This window comes from Anolis sagrei, chromosome 1 (assembly GCF_037176765.1).
Source record: "Anolis sagrei isolate rAnoSag1 chromosome 1, rAnoSag1.mat, whole genome shotgun sequence".
In the NCBI taxonomy this organism is placed as follows: domain Eukaryota; kingdom Metazoa; phylum Chordata; class Lepidosauria; order Squamata; family Dactyloidae; genus Anolis; species Anolis sagrei.
Window position 1 is genome coordinate 142,960,861 of NC_090021.1, and position 6,000 is coordinate 142,966,860.

Consider the following 6,000-nt stretch of genomic DNA (forward strand, 5'->3'; position numbering starts at 1 on the left):
TACCTTGCTGAGACTAACTAAAAATGGCTCCCTTCCCTTCCCAATTGCCCTGAGCAAGGGGCAGGACCAAAACTTAACAATGATGGACAGGTGACTTGCCCTATGACTGCAACCAAAGAAGCCACCTATCTGCAGTGTCCCTGAAACCTAGGACTGCAAGCAAACATTTAATACAAAGCAAATAAAGTTGGAGCTCCTGGTACAGCTGTACCAGAACAACTACATCGGCTATTGCTGCAAGTAATGACAGTGAATAAATTGCTAATATTTGCTTGAGACAATAGTGCTTGCAGTTCTGGAGGGACTCTTGATTTTTTGCATCTCATAGACTTAGCATGGGGATTTGGTTAACCAGTTAACATTCATGAGTAAACCAGGTTTTTTTTTAAAAAAATCTGAAACATTTCAGGGAGGGTTTGAACCCCTAACCCCCCCCCCTCGCTACGGGCCTGATCAGGGACATCTAATCATCTCTCAACAAAAGATTTCTCCAGGCACTTCAAGGCTATCAAATGCTAATCAAGGTGGTCAATTGAAACATTCACAACTAGCTCCAACAGACAAGAGTCCTTTGCCCCACCCTGGTCTTTTCACAGATATATAAACCCATTTTCCTAGTTCCAACAGACCTCACTACCTCTGAGGATGCTTGCCATAGATGCAGGCAAAACGTTAGGAGAGAACTACAACAACCCAGTGATTCCGGCCATGAAAGCCTTTGGCAATACAATGTACCAGTTTTCTGCATAGCCCTCCTTAACATATCCAATGATGGCAAAATAACCCTTATTTGAACATAGTTGTTTTCTTCCTAGAAGAAGAAAAAACTTATAGATACTCAACACAGCCAAGTCTGGTTGGAAAAAGGGACTCCTTCTTTCTCTTCATCATCCTGGATTGGTTCTATTAGTAACGAAGTGAGACAACTTCTCCAGACTGCAATTGCTGGGAGAGAGAGATACCAGCACATACTTTTTTGTGTTCTCTGCTGATGGATAGCAGAGTTGAATACCACTCAAAACCTGCCTTCTTAAGCACTCTGAAAGAGTTTGCTCTCTGTGACGGCGCGAGTGGTGCCACCTATATGTATAACTGTTAGTTGCAAGATCATTCTTAATCCTGCCTTTTTACCCTGCCTATGTATAGTTGTATTGATTGGTTATTTATGGCTGTCAATCAATGTTGTTTGCACCAGTTGAATTGCTTTCTCAGCTCAATTGTTTGGCTCCACCTCTTCCTGGAGGAGGGGAGTGCTTCCCTTTTTTATTCCACCATCATATTATCTACCAGATGGACGTGAGTAAGAGACTTGGCTCTAAAAGCTCCTGATTAAGTTACCTCTCAGCACCAATTCTGAGGTTCTTACCCTTGAGACTTATGCTTCATGTTCAGACCAACCTGAACGACGTTGGGAAGTCTCAAGTGCCTTCAAACCAGTTCTTTTGGCACCAGAGGAAGACCCTGTGTCTTCAAACATAGGCCATTTTGACTGGGGTTGTGGATTGCAGCCATTGAGAAAGAGGGACCTGGAAAAGCTTCTCAGCTGCAAAACTTCTTGGACCCAAGACAACCAGAGACTGTAATGTACATTTTCCTTCACCTCTTTGAAACTTCCAGCTTATTGCCTTAAAGAGATAACTCTTTGTGAACAATAAAACCTATTTTGACTTATCTATAGTGTTTGGGTCTTTGAGAGTTCTAGTTTCCCTAAAGGAGGGCAAGAAGCAATCCCCTGGGGAAAGATGTCATGTCCATGCCTCTTTCACTAAGAGCTATAGCCCCCAGGTGCGACGGCACACTCTCTATGGTAAGCATGCCATCTGTAACCAGATATGTGATGTGCCGAGGAATCTCTTCTGTCACGCAGCAGGATAGATCTTACTCTTCTATCCCACCGCTGCCACCAATAAATATGAAACACATTCAGATCCTTCACGTGGCAGGATGGATTTTGTTTTTCTTATCCCACCGCTGCCACCAATAAATATGAACCACGCACACCTAGGAGATGCCAGTAGAAATCTTAAGGCAGGAGGAACCTTTACTTTATCATCCTACCTTGCCACCAATTGTGTAAAAGATGAGGCTTTGTTTATTTGAGAATGGGGTTTATATGAGAGAGCGATATCCTCTAAGGCACCTGTTTGTGTCACTTTAATATGTGTAATCCAATGTAACAGAACTGTCTTTGGCTCCACGAGATCTTCAACTTCCTACTTTCAGAGAATTTTCTCTTAAATAAGCAGACATTAACACTCAGTATTTAAACTGAACAGAAACAACATTTAATTGGAGATTTCTCAGGTTTACATATGGTTGGTGGTTACATATTATATTCTTATTATCATTACACTTAACTCTTGGTTCTTCTTAAAACATGTAACTGTTATTATTCAGACCTTTAGCATCAGGTTATCTTCTATCACTTTAATACTTGTTATTTCTTTCCTTTGAAACTTAGTATATTGTGGGAAGTAGAATCATAGAATCCTAGAGTTGGAAGAGACCTCATGGACCATCCAGTCCAACCCCCTGCCAAGAAGCAGGAAAATTGCATTCAAAGCACCTCCGACAGATGGCCATCCAGCCTCTGTTTAAAAGCTTCCAAAGATGGAGCCTCCACCACACACCAGGGCAGAGAGTTCCACTGCTGAATGGCTCTCACAGTCAGGAAGTTCTTCCTAATGTTCAGGTGGAATCTCCTTTCTTGTAGTTTGAAGCCATTGTTCCACATCCTAGTCTCCAGGGAAGCAGAAAACAAGCTTGCTCCCTCCTCCCTATGACTTCCTCTCACATATTTATACATGGCTATCATGTCTCCTCTCAGCTTTCTCTTCTTTAGGCTAAACATGCCCAGCTCTTTAAGCCACTCCTCATAGGGTTTGTCCTCCTTAGTCTAACCAGGTGTGGTCTAACCAAGGCAGAATAGAAGGGGTAGCATGACTTCCCTGGATCTAGACCAGGGGCCCCCAAACTTTTTGAACAGAGGGCCGGTCACATTCCCTCAAACTGTTGGAGGGCCGGATTATATATTTTTTTTAAAAAAAAAATGAATGAATTCCTATCCACACCTCACATATCTTATTTGTAGTGCAAAAACCACTTTAAATAATACAATAATTAAAATGAAGAACTATTTTAACAAATATAAACTTAGCAGTTTAGAATAAATATAAACCTAGCAGTTTGAAAACATGCAAATGTGAGTCGATCAATAGATACCGCAGGAAGGTAATGGCGCTCCATGCAGTCATGCCAGCCACATGACCTTGGATGTGTCTATGGACAACACCGGCTCTTCGGCTTAGAAATGGAAATGAGCAGCAGAGTCCCAGAGTCGGAAATGACTGGATTTAAGGCCTCCCCCCACCTTCTCCTGCCTCCGGGATGTGGCGAGGCCGCATCCTGAAGGCAGGAGAGGCTGGGCCCACAGAGGCGGAGGGCAAAGCGGGCCCAAGCCGCTTTGTCCGTTGCCCCCCCCCCCCTTCTCCTTCCTCCGGGATGTGGCGAGGCCACATCCCGAAGGCAGGAGAGCCTGGGCCCACGGAGGCGGAGGGCAAAGCGGGCCCAAGCCGCTTTGCCCACCCCCCCCCCTTCTCCTGCCTCCGGGATGCGGTGAGGCCGCATCCCGAAGGCAGGAGAGTCTGGGCCCACGGAGGCGGAGAGCAAAGCGGGCCCAAACCACTTTTCTCATCGCCTCCCCCCCCCCTTCGCCCGCCTCTCACCCTTCTCCACAGCCCGTGGGCCAGATAGATGCCCTCGGGGGGCCAGATCCGGCTCACGGGCCATAGTTTGGGGACCCCAGATCTAGACACTATACTCCTATAGTACCTTGCCTGGGACTGGCAGTAACTAAAGTTGCCATAAGACTCGCACATCTGCGGGGGATATTCCCTCAGCCAGCAGTTTCCTCAAGTTATAGATGCCATTACAACATCTGACTTCCCAAAGGTGGCATACCACAGAAGTGACCTGGAAAACCTATTTCACCCTGTGTCCTCTAATGCAATTCTATGGTAACATCCAGGGGAAGCATGCCATAGAATTGTTTGCAGGACCTCTCAAATTCATAGGTGCAGGTAAGTGAAATTCAGGATATGGAGTCTGTAGTTATGGGAAACTTACTCTAACATTGATTGAAAGGTCGCAGGTTCAAATCCAGGGAATGGGGTGAGCTCCCACTTTGAACCCCAATGCAAGAAAGATGGGATGTAAATGTGACAAGAAGAGAAACAAACGACATGCTTGGATCTTATTCTTTAAAAAGACAAATGAGCCCATATGTTACACGAGGGTTTTTCTTACACATCTTTCTGTAAGTGAGCTCCCTTTGAATTCTTCAAAGTGAATGTCCTTCAGCAAGTGTGTTTGCATTTTCCACCCACTCGCTTCTGACATTCAGTAAATTATAGATTTGTTTTCTTCCTTTCCCAGAGTTTCTGCACTATAAGTGAACCCACACAAATGCTTGGATGGCCACTATAACTTCCTTTTAGAGCCCCAGTGTTTTTGTTGTGTTTGTTTTCACTGTAACATCTCTCAACTGCAGACTGGAAGATAGTGGTCTCTTGAAGAAAAAGCCTTGAAGGATATTTTTATACAGAATGGCTAACTTCAAGCAATATGCAGTGATAGCAATCTCAGTTCACGGCCTGAATGTGAAAGAGAGCCCATTGCACATAAATGAGAAGTTTCCAGTTATTTTTTTAAAAGTTACATCTTAAAATTGCCTTTTTCATAAGGATTTTTCAAGTTTACTGCCATTTGCTTATCAATCTTACAGGTTTTCCTTCAAAACAACAATAACAAAAAGAAATGTTACAATTTTCTCTTCTTGCACCACAGTGAGTGATGACAACAAATTACTTTTAAAACGCCAGCGTGAATAACAAGATGTTGTGTATATGTGAAAGTAACTTCCAGATGTGGGTAAGAAAACATAAAAACATGGCCATGTTCCAGAAGCATTCTCTCCTGACGTTTCGTCCACATCTATGACAAGCATCCTCAGAGGTTGTGAGGTCTGTTGGAAACTAGGCAAGTGAGGTTTATATATATCAGTGGAATAATGTCCAGGGTGGGAGAAAAAATTCTTTGTCTGTTGGGGGACAAGTATGAATGTTGCAATTGGCCGGCTTGATGAGCATTGAATAGCGTTGCAGCTCCAAAGCCTGGCTGGTTGCTGCCTGGGAAATCCTTTGTTGTGAGGTGTTATCTGGCTCTGATTGTTTTCTGTCTGTTTTCTGAGTGTTGTTCTTTATTTACTGTCCTAATTTTAGAGGTTTTTTTAGTACTGTTAGGCAGATTTTGTTCATTTTCATGGCTGAATCATTTTCAACTAAGGATTTCCCCAGGCTGGAAGCAGCCAGGCTTTGAAGCTGCAAGGCTATTCTGTGCTACTCAAGGTGGCCAATTGCACCATTCACACTTGCCTCAAACAGACATGAGTTCTTTATCTCTTCCTGGACATTTTCTCACAGATATATAAACGTCACTTGCCTAGTTTCCAAGAGACCTCACAACCTCTGAGGATGCCTGCCATAGATGTGGGTGAAACATCAGGAGCAAATGCTTCTGGAATATGGCCATATAGCCTGAAAAACTTACAACAACCCAGTGATTCTGGCCACGACAGCCTTTGACAACACAAAATTAAGATATATAAATACATACTGTACTCCAAAATGTAACTCCAGGCTGCTCACTGGGTCTAAATAATCGGCTCTGCTCTGTGGTTTAGTTAAGAAGCTATCCAGAGTGGTGAAGTATCACTCCCAAGAAGATAACTCCTTCACTAATATATAGAGAAGATCACATTATCTAGTCCCAGTGAGCATCCCAGCCACCCTTTTTCAGCCTTATGGGTGTTTACAGACTTTTTCAAAGTCAAGTTCACATAATACAGACTGCTGGCTTCTAATCTTCTGAAAATAACAACAACATAGACCAGAGGCCCTCAAACTTTTTAAACAGAGGCCAGGTCACAGTCCCCCAGACTGT